Here is a 13,175-nt window from a genome sequence, read left to right on the forward strand (position 1 = left end):
ACAGCTCAACGGTAGAACACCTGGTTTGCATGCAGAAGGTCTCAGTTCAATCCCCAATGTCATCTTCAGGTAGAGGTGGTAGAGACCCCTGTCTGAAACCCTGAAGAGCTGCTGTCAGTCAGAGTGGACACTCCTATGTTTCTAACAAGAAGCACATGCACAAACATTGGGGGAGAGGGAAATCTTTCCACCCACCCCTGCCACATGATTTCCCCCCAGGTCCCCAGTTGTCTTCTAATCTTTCAACCGGTTGCCTGGCAACACTGGCCTTGATTTGTAGGGAATCCCACACAAAGCTATCTCTAGTGATTTCTCTGTCTGTCTTCCCAGCTTTTGCTGCCAAAGCCAACCTCAGACAATGCAGCTCATCTATTACCTGGAGCGCATTTGCATGTTCCGGGGCGGGGGGGGGGAGATCCAACCAGATTTGGCAGAGAGCCACACATAGTCACTTCCTAGAAAAAAGACAAGGAGCCTCCAGCCCCAAGCTCCAAGCCTCACTTTCCTTCTGGCAACGAAAGCCGCAACTGCAAAACTAAAATGCATCTTTTTTGCTCTGAAGAAAGACACAAAGCAATGCCACTGAACAGGCATGAGCCAGCCCCACAAAGCACCTTCCCAGCTGAGTTTATAATTGCATCCCCCGCAACCCTCCAGTTTTGAGCCAATTGCTTTAGTGGCGAAAGTTAAAGTCATTCTGGGAGTGATACAAGTGTAATGAGCTTTGCAAAAAATGGGGTGGGTGGGTCTGCGGCTGGCAGCAGGGTGCCTGTGTGCCCTACTTTACTAAGGGCAGTCCTCTATTTGCAGGGCTGTCAGGGGGAAGAGTTCTGTATTTGGAGGGGTCCACTTCATGTTTGCAAAGGCCTCAACTAGACGTCAAGCATTTAATGTCACCGTCCCCTTCCGTGGAACATTCTCCCTGCAGAGGTTTGGCAGGCATCCGCCTTTATGACTTTCAGGTATCTCTTGAAGACTTTTTTTGTGGCAACAAGCCTACTCCCCACTACCACACATTATGCAGTTGAGTTTCCTAATTTGGGGAAATCATAGGGGTTAGCACCCCCAGAGTGTGATGGATGAGCCGCACCATGGGAAAACCGCCTTCATGATCATGGTGTCTCCACTGCCAGGTAAGTATATTTTTGTATTACTTTAAAAGTTTTCATGTTTTGTGTTAATATATTTTAAACTCTGTTTTTAAGTTGTTTTAGAGTTTTAGTGTTTTGTTTGCTGCCCTGGGCTCCTTCTGCGAGGAAGGATGAGATATAAATTAATTAAATAAATAAATAAAATGATGTAGCTGTACACTGCCTTTGTATTTTGCAAGACAGCAGTATATAAGTACTTTTATAAATAATTATTTATTGCTGTTTCTTTTAACAGGAATATTATTAAGATTAATACTTAATTTTTAAATAATATTAAAATAAATATTATTTATTGTTACATTTATATCCCACCTTTCAAGGTTGTGTACGTAGTTCTCCCCCTCCCCATTTTATCCTTGCAACAACCCTGCAAGCTAGGTAAGGCTGAGAGACCAGGATTGGTCCAGGGTCACCCAGTGAGCTTCATGGATGAGTGAGAATTTGAACCTGGGTCTCCTAGGTCCTAGCCCAGCACTCTAACCACTACACCTGAAATGTGCTAATTAGCGAGCCCATCACTAGCATGTCATTCTGCATCTCAGTGCCAATTCTCATGTTGTTCTTATGATGTATAAAAATCCTCGTGATTTCCCATGATCTTTTGGGGTGATGATGTGGCTGTATGAAGTTGCCACTGTTTAGTCATTCATTTTGTGTATGAAAAAGATTGATAGTCCACCCTTCATTGAGAGCAATGCCAGAGCGGGATGCAACATACAAAGAAATTATAAACAACCACATCATTTTGGAAGGGCCATAGCTCAGAGGGTGGAGCGTCTGCTTTGCATGCAGGAAGTCCCTGGTTCAGTCCCCAATATCTCTAGATAGTGGTAGGAGAGGGCCCTGTCTGAAATCCCAGAGAGCTGCTGCCAGTCAGTGTAGATATTATTGAACTAGATGGACCAATGGTCTGACTTAGTATAAGGCAGCTACCAGTATCCCTAGGTTCTAACAAAACAGTAAACCAATTAATGAAAACACCAACCAGACCGGGCATTTAAAACAGTAGTGTATTGGCAAATTCAGAGGTGCTGGCTCCCTTCATGACAGTCACAGCCAACCCGCCTCACAGCTACATCCCTTCTAAAATTATACACTCTTCTACAATTATAACATGGCCAGGTTTGAATACTGTTTCTCTATCCTTGTTAATGCCTTCTCCCACAACAGCAGACGTCCCTAGGAGCTAATCAGCATGAAAAGGGAGTGTGTTAGCTACTGAGAAGAGTCTTCTCAGTGGCTGACTCACCTCCTTTCACTCTGATTGGTTTCTATTAGCAGGAAAGGACAAGGAAACATGTTAAAAGACTCTTTTCAGTGGCCAACACACTCCCCTTTCATGCTGATTGGCTCATACAATGTTGTAGACGTAAGGACCCTGCTGGGACCCTGCTCTCAGAAAGGTAAGGGGTCTAACACTCCCCAAGACCCTGGACGACTACACCCCTGTTAAACAGAAGGGAGAAGGCTAAAAATAACTGCACATTGAATAATCTCACATGCCTGAGGAAATGATGCAATTTCATTTGGTGCCGAAATGGCTGCAATATCAGCTCCTGGTAAGCTGCTACAGGAGGGCATTCCATAAGCACCATGCTGGCTCCCCCAGTGTATGGCTTATGCTTGCAGTTTGTTGCAGTGGGCAGAAGGAAGATCTGGATCCCTTAGTAGATCTCTGGGTGATTTGCAAGAGATCGGCAAAGGTTTTTGGCAAATGCTTAACGACAGCAGCAACAAAATTACTTGTGTCACCACCACCTAAATTAGGCTGCTGAAGTGAAAAATAAGTTCACCAGAAGTCTACTCTGGTATGAGAGGGCTGTGATTTTCTGTTGTGATACTTAAAACAAAATTCTAGGCTCAGAATATGCTCAGAGGGACCCTATTCTTTCATTTTAACTGTGTATCTTTTGAACCTGGCTCTGGTTGGTACATCTTGGGGTTCTAGCAGCAAAGACAAGATAGATCTAACAAGCCTGAATTCTGAGAAGGACTGTAGCTCAGTGGTAGAGCATCTGCCTTGCATGCAGAAGGTACCAAGTTCAATCCCTGGCATCTCCAGGTATGGCTGAGAGAGAGCCCTGCCTGAAATCCTGAAGAGCTGCTGCCAGTCAGTGTAGATAACACTGAGCTAAACTGACCAATGGTCTGAGTCAGTCCAAGGCAGCTTCCTGTGTTCTGCCAGCTCCACCCCCTTGACCCTCCATTTTGCACCTGGCTCCACCTATCCACTCCCCTCCAGCCATTATTTTGCACCTGGCTTTGGGGTTCTAATAAAAATAAAGCCTGATGTCTGGCCACTTCTAGACTGGTGGGTTTGCCCCAGCCATCACTTCATGGAACATCTGTCCGGTTAGTTTGTTTGTTACTGGACAGCAAGAACTGGCCACTCAGAGCTTTGGGGCAGGAGGAGCCTGGGTTGGTGTCATCTGCAAGAGGCTAAAAGCATCAGGAAACTGAAGGAGTTCTGTCTGCCTCTGGGTCAGGGGTGGCTAGGGAACCTTTTTCAACCTGAGGAGCTCATTCCCTTCTGGGTGTCATGTTCTGGTCCAGTGCTGGATCCGACAGAGAAAGCAGCTGGGCTAGAGGCTGCCAGGACCATGGAAAGCTCCAACCAGGCCTTTTATGCCTCTGCCTCCAGCCTACCTCCTACAGGCTCCACCCCCTTATGGAGAACTCCAGAGCCTTAAAGGACCAACCTTCTGGTCTGAAGACAGGCACTCCTCCTCCGTTCCATAGCCTCTCTCCTGGAGTTCTCCCTGTGCCGCCAGACTGGTGGCATGCGATGGGAGGCATTTGGTTATTCAGGCTCAGGGGGAGGTGCCCATGAGGGTCTGGGCCGTAGCTCTATAGGCCCTGATGATCTGGGAGGTTCCTCTGGGAATTCCTGTTCAACAGCTTCAGGTGCAATGGTCTCCCTATCTTCAGCAGTGACCTCTAAGCCCTCAATCTGATGCAACTCTCTATCTGGTGACCCTGCAGGCTCCGACTCCGCGTCCAGATCATGGCTGGATAAAGGGATCATGACATTGGGCAAACTTCTGCCAATGGTGGATGAGGCCTAGGGTTGGGATCCGCTTACTGGCCCTGAACCACTAGCGTTCTGTTGAACTTGAATGCAGTTCCTGACTCATCTTGTTTCTGATGCCACCTTGTTTCATCCGGTTCAAGACTTCAGGGTTTTACAGGGTTAATACAATACAGATTAGCAGATTGTTTATTATTTGATTTATATCCCTCCCTTCCTCCCAGCAGGAGTCCAGGGTGGCACAGTCCTTGTGTTGACTTCCTTCCGGCTCCAGCAGCCAGGGAGCAAGCCTCAGCCAGCTTTCTTTCTGGAAATAAAAAGGTTTCAAAGGGGGAAGAAGAGAGGCTGTTCAGAGAGGACCCAGCATGAGCTCACTGGCTCTCCCCGTAGACTCTTTGGAGGAGAGTGAGGGAAGCAGGATCGACTGCAGAAGGGGATCCACCTCCCCGGCCCAGGCTGCAGCCTCTTCTGCCCTTTCTGGCATCATGGAGGTAGCCAGGAGGTGGGGGTGCTTGGGAGACCATGTGCTTCCCCAGGAAACCCAGCAGAGCCACTGGTAAGCTGGGAACAGGAGGAGTAGAAGGTCTGCAGTCCCTACCTTCTGTTCCCTTGCGGCCCTTCCTATGTACACAATGGCACCCAGATTTTTTATGGAAAATTGAAGACTTCAGGATGGGTCTTCCATGAGAACACACATGAGGGTGTTTGGTTTTTAAATCAGTATCAAATCCAATTTTTTTCAAAATCCATCCCCATCTCTAGGGAGGCAAAAGCAGGCACAGCAGTCAATGGAATTTTAACTTTTACATATACAGTAGGCTAGTTTCTACATACTCTCATGCAGCCCTCTCTATCCACCATCCAGGCAAGGAAAAGGCCCGATCAGAGATCAAGAATGCACTGTAGCCTTCCCAAACCCCCTGGGGTATGAAACAGGATCAGTGAGGAACATAGCCCGGGGACACGGGGTGGTCTAGGGAGGGTTCCAAGGGCCAGACAGAGAGGGCTGGGGAGCCACATTTGGCCCCCAGGTATGAAGGCAAGTGCTACAGCAGCCTTGCTGAAACTAAGCCGATCTATACATGATCAGTGCTTGGACAAGAGGCAGTGCCTGTAAACCTGATATATGCTGCCTTCAATTCTCTTGAAGGAAGACGGCATATAAATAAATCATCAACCCAGTGATAGGAGTAGGAAGTACTAAATGCTTGATCCTGAGCAACAAAACAGCCAGATAACCCTTCCAGCCCTTTAAATAAAAATGTTAGGTTTGGCTTTAATGGGATTAAGTCAATGCAAAGCTCCAGCTCTCCCCTTCCCAAAACCCTGCTGACATTGCCTTTCGTCCAGCTAATCAGCAGAAGCAGGGCAAGAGAGGAGAAAAGTGTCGCCTTCGTCAAAAGGATCAAGGGAAAGCAAAGCCATTTTTATAGAAGCAAAATTCTGCAAAACCGTTGCCACCGTTTGAGTGAAGAAAAGGAGAGTCTACAGTATTGGCAGCTTGCTCTTTTCCTTTTCTGAAAAGTCTTCTTTCCCCACCTTTATTTCTCTTTTCACCAAAGTGGGTTATCCGTCCCTCTTCTTTGATATGGTTTTTCCCAATGGGTTGCATTAGCAGAAACTGAAAATCCTGATTTTTCTCACCTGCAATAGCCAGTTCCAATTCCCCTTTACATATTGACTGACCTATTTAAGAAGCAGGCGAGTTCTCTGAGGGAGTCTGCCACAGGAATAAAATACAGGCAATGAGAGCTCAAGCTCAGCTCTAGAAACATCCAGCCACTGAATAAATCCCATTGATTTTAATAGGTTTCAAATACACCCTTGATTCTCAAGGCATTTTTAAGTAATAGTTGTGTGTCCAAATGGACATTCAGTCCTAGCTTTGGACATCTAGTGGACACAAATGGACACATAAAATATAATCAGTGATCCAAGAACACAAGTTCAGATAGGAAGCCACTGAAATACTGACTAGAAGTATGAAATTTTAGTGAAATTGAATTGAAACAGTAGAACATAGGGGCACATTACACACGAATTCTTAGGGTGATTACAAACCACTAGTCTTTAAAAAAAAAAAAAAAAGCTTCGTAACAAAATCTCTCTCCCTGTACACTGTGATGTCTGGTTCTCTGTATCTGCTCTTTTGGGGGGCAAGGCAGAACAGGGCTGGCCATGGGCCCACTGGATCCTAAACTGGTCCATTCCTTGGAGAGGGACAATATCCAGGCTCCTCAGTTGCACCAGCCTAGAACTGACACAGCAAAACAATGAAACTGCACCACTGCCAAGTTCTGCCCTGGCTGGTGCAAGTAGCATGGTGTTGGATGCTCCCTGGCCAGAATTTGGATTCCTCTGCCCTTGAATACAGTGGAACTTACCTCCAAGTAAGCATGCACAAGATTGCAATGCATGGCAATCTTGGTTAAAAATAAAACAAAATAAATCACCCTTCTGGCATCTATGTGTTGTGGACAATGAGAGTCTTCCATAGTCCCCTTTTCTTTTCTTTTTTTAATTTCACAAAACACAAATACAATTAATAGTATCAAGGACAAACTCAGGAAATAGCTAGATGATTGCAAAGATCTCTTGAATATGTTGCATCTCTGGGAGAGTGCTGTTCGCACAAGTCTAATGATATTTAAACCCAATAATTTATTTACCTAGGGTTGTATCCAATGTAGTAGCAGCAGTAGTAGAAGTAGTAATATAATTTATTAATCATGTTCTATACAAGCATCTCAAGGTGATGTACAATAAAAACATCAAAAACCAATTAAAACACACAAAGAAGCAGGTATATTTAAAAACAAAGCAAAGCACTTCCATGGCAGAGACCCATTCATCCCCTTGAGCAAGCTCTTCGGCACAAAAATACAATCGTTTCTGGAAAGTGCAGTTAGTGGGTGCCAGCCATATCTCGACAGGAATGCTGTTCCATCATTAAAGTCAGTTAGCAGAATACTTGTTCCGCGGCAAAATATTTTTGCACTAGCAGGACATTGTTGCACAAAAGAATGCATAAGCAGGTTGCTGGTGGTTTTCTTGTACAATAGATTGTGCTATCTGTTTTGCAATGAGCTTCCATTAGCACCGCTGTTGTGCTAGCCCTTGCACTAGCAGACAGAGAATGCTGGATATGGCCCTTGTTATTTATTTCAGAATGTTGTGTCACCTTTCAGGGTTAAGCCTCCTAAGGAGGATCACATCAAAACAGAAAAAAAGTACAGAATTCATAATTTCCTAATAAAAGCCATAATCAAAAGCTTAGAAGCATCTCCTGTCTTCAGTCAGCCCTCCCTCCCCCCTTGCAAGGTCAGATTTGTTTATCCTGGTTAGGGATGGATCTGTCAGTTTTGGTTCTCTCCATTTCTTGTTTTTCCAATCTTAAATTCAGTTCTCCACATTTTGGGAGCAATTTGAATTTTAAAAAAATCTCATGAAAATTCATCAGCATTTTAGTGAGAACTTCTAATAAACACATTTTTGTATGCATTTTTGACTACTATACACATTTTTGAAAGCAATTTTCCTTTATATAATGCATGTTGCTATCTTATTTTCACTCATAAATTCATTTTTATGCATGCTTTCCCCTAACGTATGCTTTTGTAAACATTGGTTGGAGAACTGCTTTGCCAAATAATAAATGGGCATAAACCTGATTAAAAATGACAATATTCAAACACAAGTGGTAGAATATTTCAACGTCCCAGAACACTCTGACATTTAAAGTCATATTTCAACAAAGGAACTTCAAAGGGAGACTGCAATGTGAAATTACTGAATTATAATTAGTCCAAAGGTTCAATGGTTCATTGTGGACTCAGTTGAGATAAAGGACTTTTATCACATTACATGTATTAATTTGCTTACCAATGCCAGGATGTCTGGGTTATCAGCAACTGCTTTGTGATTGACTCCCGTTAATTATGTATTATACTGCCACGAGAGTGGTTGTATACTATAGCCAGTGTAGATTTTTTGCATTCTGCAATGTTAAATTGAAAATATCTCCCATGCCATTCTGATGCTTCCCATAAGCTCATTTCAAAACAAAACCTTACAAAACTTATAGTCCTGAACTCAGAAACATTTGCTTAACAACGCTCTAAATTTTCATGGTGATGCACAAAACAGTCACAGAGAATCGAGAGTTCAAAGTGTAAAGAGAGAGTTCTCATAATTTGTCAGAGTTCTTATAGTTTGCTGAAATTAATTAAAAATCAGCCATTTTCACAGAGTACCTGTAATTCTATTACTGATCTTGCCCCATACTCTGACCTTCATTTTCTGCAGTTTAAAAGCTAAAAAAAGCCTGGCTGATTTTTAATTAATTTAAGAAATGTTAAATTGAACTCAATGATAATGATGGGCATGCTCAGTAAGAACCAGCTGTCACTGTTCTAAAAACCAGACTCTCAGCTGCTGGGCTTGCCTAATATGTAACTTGTCCCTTGGGTCCTCCTCCTCCGTGCCTGAGGACTAGAAAGTGGCAAATGTAACGCCAATCTTCAAAAAGGGATCCAGAGGGGATCCCGGAAATTACAGGCCAGTTAGCTTAACTTCTGTCCCTGGAAAACTGGTAGAAAGTATAATTAAAGCTAGATTAACTAAGCACATAGAAGAACAAGCCTTGCTGAAGCAGAGCCAGCATGGCTTCTGCAAGGGAAAGTCCTGTCTCAGTAACCTATTAGAATTCTTTGAGAGTGTCAACAAGCATATAGATAGAGGTGATCCAGTGGACATAGTGTACTTAGACTTTCAAAAAGCGTTTGACAAGGTACCTCACCAAAGGCTTCTGAGGAAGCTTAGCAGTCATGGAATAAGAGGAGAGGTCCTCTTGTGGATAAGAAATTGGTTAAGAAGCAGAAAGCAGAGAGTAGGAATAAACGGACAGTTCTCCCAATGGAGGGCTGTAGAAAGTGGAGTCCCTCAAGGATCGGTATTGCGACCTGTACTTTTCAACTTGTTCATTAATGACCTAGAATTAGGAGTGAGCAGTGAAGTAGCCAAGTTTGCTGATGACACTAAATTATTCAGGGTTGTTACAACAAAAAGGGATTGCGAAGAGCTCCAGAAAGACCTCTCCAAACTGAGTGAATGGGCAGAAAAATGGCAAATGCAATTCAATATGAACAAGTGTAAAATTATGCATATTGGAGCAAAAAATCTTAATTTCACATATACGCTCATGGGGTCTGAACTGGCAGTGACCGACCAGGAGAGAGACCTCGGGGTTGTAGTGGACAGCACGATGAAAATGTCGACCCAGTGTGCGGCAGCTGTGAAAAAGGCAAATTCCATGCTAGCGATAATTAGGAAAGGTATTGAAAATAAAACAGCCAATATCATAATGCCGTTGTATAAATCTATGGTGCGGCCGCATTTGGAATACTGTGTACAGTTCTGGTCGCCTCATCTCAAAAAGGATATTCTAGAGTTGGAAAAGGTTCAGAAGAGGGCAACCAGAATGATCAAGGGGATGGAGCGACTCCCTTACGAGGAAAGGTTGCAGCATTTGGGGCTTTTTAGTTTAGAGAAAAGGCGGGTCAGAGGAGACATGATAGAAGTGTATAAAATTATGCATGGCATTGAGAAAGTGGATAGAGAAAAGTTCTTCTCCCTCTCTCATAATACTAGAACTCGTGGACATTCAAAGAAGCTGAATGTTGGAAGATTCAGGACAGACAAAAGGAAGTACTTCTTTACTCAGCGCATAGTTAAACTATGGAATTTGCTCCCACAAGATGCAGTAATGGCCACCAGCTTGGACGGCTTTAAAAGAAGATTAGACAAATTCATGGAGGACAGGGCTATCAATGGCTACTAGCCATGATGGCTGTGCTGTGCCACCCTAGTCAGAGGCAGCATGCTTCTGAAAACCAGTTGCCGGAAGCCTCAGGAGGGGAGAGTGTTCTTGCACTCGGGTCCTGCTTGCGGGCTTCCCCCAGGCACCTGGTTGGCCACTGTGAGAACAGGATGCTGAACTAGATGGGCCACTGACCTGATCCAGCAGGCTCTTCTTATGTTCTTATGTTCTTATGTTCTTAATCAGGGGGCCCGCACTGACGCCAGATGTTTATTTCACTTTAGACAGCCATGGCTTCCCCCAAAGAATGTGGGAAGTGTAGTTTGTGAAGGGTGCTGAGAGGAGACTCCTGTTCCCCTGACAGAACTCCAGTGGCCGGAGTGGTTTAACAGTCAGCCACTCTGATTGAAGCTTTGTGAGGAGAACAGGGCTTCTCCTAGCAACTCTCAGCACCCTTCACTAACTACACTTCCGAGGATTCTTTGAGAGAAGCCAGGACTGTGTAAAGTGAAATAAAGGCCTGGTGTGGATGTGGCCAGTAACAGTTTTGGTTTAAATTTGGGTGGGAGGCTCCATGTACCTGCTGTAAAATAGAAAGGTAGGGGAAACACTGAAAAGCAATATACTGTTCACACTGTTTTTTTGGAAAGGAAAGGGGCTTCCCCTCTGCCCAGTGCCCACCCACCCAAACTCCTCCCTTCCCCCTCCCCCTCCTCCCCTCCTTGCCTCTCCCTCAGGTCAGTTTCACCTATCCTAAACATGATTACAAAGAAATAAATCCCATTGAACTCAAAAAGTATGCAAATGATCAAACCCACCCTCCCTCCTCCTCCCTCCTATCATCTCCCTCTTGCCTCTTCCCTCCCCCTTATTTGCCTCTCCCTCCCCATCCCCTTCAAATCCCCTCCTTCCCCTTCCCCCTCCTCCCCATGGTCAGTTTTACCTGTCTCAAACATGATTGCACAGGAGTAAATCCCACTGAACTCAATAAGCATGCAAATAACCAAACCTTTCCTCCCCTCCTCCTCCCTCACAAAACCTCCCTTTCGCCTCTTCCCTCCCCCTTCCTTTGCCGCTCCCCTTCCAATCCCCTCCTTCCCCTTCCCCTTCCCCCTCCTTCCACTCCCCCCTCATCTCCCTTTCTCCTTCCCTCTCCTCTCCCCTCCCCCCTCCCCATATGGTCAGTTTTACCGATCCTAACCATGATTGCAGAGGAGTAAATCCCATTGAACTCAATAATGATGCAAATGATCAATCCATTCTCAGCAAACTTGTAAAGGATCCCATTTCTTACCTCCTGGATTAAAAAGCAGAGAAATTCACTAATAGGCAAAAAAAACTTGCGGTTTAAGAATGTACCTATAGCCCACAGATATTTCTATCAAATTTTAAAAAGCAGGGAAATTGGGCAGCTATAGTGAATGCACCAGGGGAGCAGGAGACCTGACCTCCTCTCTGAGATATCGTATTGCCCTACAAATTTGTCAAAATGCAAACACCATTTGGGTTGGTCTTTCACAGTCCAATCCACTTCCTGTGTAGCTTGGAAGAATTTGGTAACGTGCCTCTGAGCATATGGTGAGTGGTGGCAACACCTGCAATCAGCCCAAACAATAGAAAGAAGACGTGGTGTGCTGATCTTGTTTTAGCAGGGATGAAGCAACAATATTAAGATAGTTGATGTAGTTCAGATAGTCACTTTAAATATGTTTGATTTACTTTGCAATTTTAGTGAAGTTTCCTACAGTAAATCAGTTTATTTTGCTTCTGTTTCTGTGAATATGTGAAGCACTGCAACACTTTGCAAAATATACACTAAAAAACTCCAAAAACAGTTGTGGAAATGGCACTGACTATTCTGCAGAATTGTCTCCAGTGGACAACTAGAGTGTCTCAGTTTGCACAAGATAAAACAGTGGAGGTGAAACATATTCTAGTCAATTTCTAGGTGTGTTCTATGTTTTTAATTGACTATGCCTACCTTTCTTTAAATGAAGTGGTTTAAACACAGCAGGCTGAAAACATGCATCTTGGGCATGCCAAGTTTGTTTTTTCCAACAGCTAGAGTCATTGCTTAAGTAGCAACATATTGTAATTGGTCTGATTTTACATCAAACTGCAGTTTCAGATTCAATTGTTAATGCACCCAAAATAGAAATAGAACATAACCTCCAATTTGAAACACGAAAGGCTGTCTTCGCCATCATATGACATTGATAAATAAAAAGGCTTTGAAATTAATAAAAATAAATTTGATACAGGTTTGTAGAATGAATAATGAGGGAAATAAAATTGTCTAGATTAGATTCTCTGTAGAAACAATAGTAACACAGGAAAGAAGCAAAAGAACACCAACAAACATACAGAAATGTAATTCTCTATCTTTGGAGATGGCAGGTGTTGCCACCACTCCCCATATGCTCAGAGGCACATGTTACCAAATTCTTCCAAGCTACACAGGAAGTGGACTGTGAAAGATCAACCCAAATTGTGTTTGCATTTTTACAAATTTGTAGGGCAGTCAGGCCTGTGGCCATACATCCCTGAACACGCCTGATCTCGTCTGATCTCTGAAGCTAACAGGGTCAGGCCTGGTTAGTATTTGGATGGGAGACCACCTGGGAATACCGTGTGCCGTAGGTTTAGAGGAAGGCAATGGTAAACCACCTCTGAATACATCTTACCATGAAAACCCTTGGATGTATCCAAAAAGATTCATAGGGTCGCCATAAGTCATAATCGACTTGAAGGCATATAACAACAACATCTCAGAGAGGAGGTCAGGTCTCCTGCTCCCCTGGTGCATTCACTATAGCTGCCCAATTTCCCTGCTTTTTAAAGTTTGATAGAAATATCTGTGGGCTATAGGTACGTTCTTAAACCTCAAGGTTTTTTGCCTATTAGTGAATAATTATACTGACTTTGGAGAGCCAGTGTGGCATAGTGGTTAGAGTGTTGGACTACGACCTGGGAGACCAGGTCTGGAATCCCCTCACAGCCATGAAGCTCACTGGGTGACCCTGGGCCAGTCACTGCCTCTCACCCTCAGAGGAACGCAATGGTAAACCATCTCTGAACACTGTTTACCATGAAAACGCTATTCATAGGGTCGCCATAAATCGGGATTGACTTGAAGACAGTCCATACTGTCTTTGCACTTTCTGCATTTCATTTTCCT

The 13,175-nt window shown here is 44.0% G+C and overlaps 1 non-coding gene and 1 pseudogene across 1 annotated transcript; one reads left to right on the forward strand and one right to left on the reverse strand.

The window, feature by feature from the left end:
• Window positions 1–983: 983 nt before the first annotated feature.
• Window positions 984–1,141, reverse strand: LOC133370123 (U1 spliceosomal RNA). The gene has a single exon (XR_009759075.1). It is a non-coding gene; the product is annotated as a U1 spliceosomal RNA (small nuclear RNA).
• Window positions 1,142–12,522: 11,381 nt separating this feature from the next.
• Window positions 12,523–12,640, forward strand: LOC133370079 (5S ribosomal RNA; annotated as a pseudogene).
• The last annotated feature ends 535 nt before the right edge of the window (window positions 12,641–13,175 follow it).

Source organism: Rhineura floridana, chromosome 14 (assembly GCF_030035675.1).
Source record: "Rhineura floridana isolate rRhiFlo1 chromosome 14, rRhiFlo1.hap2, whole genome shotgun sequence".
Classification (NCBI taxonomy): Eukaryota; Metazoa; Chordata; class Lepidosauria; order Squamata; family Rhineuridae; genus Rhineura; species Rhineura floridana.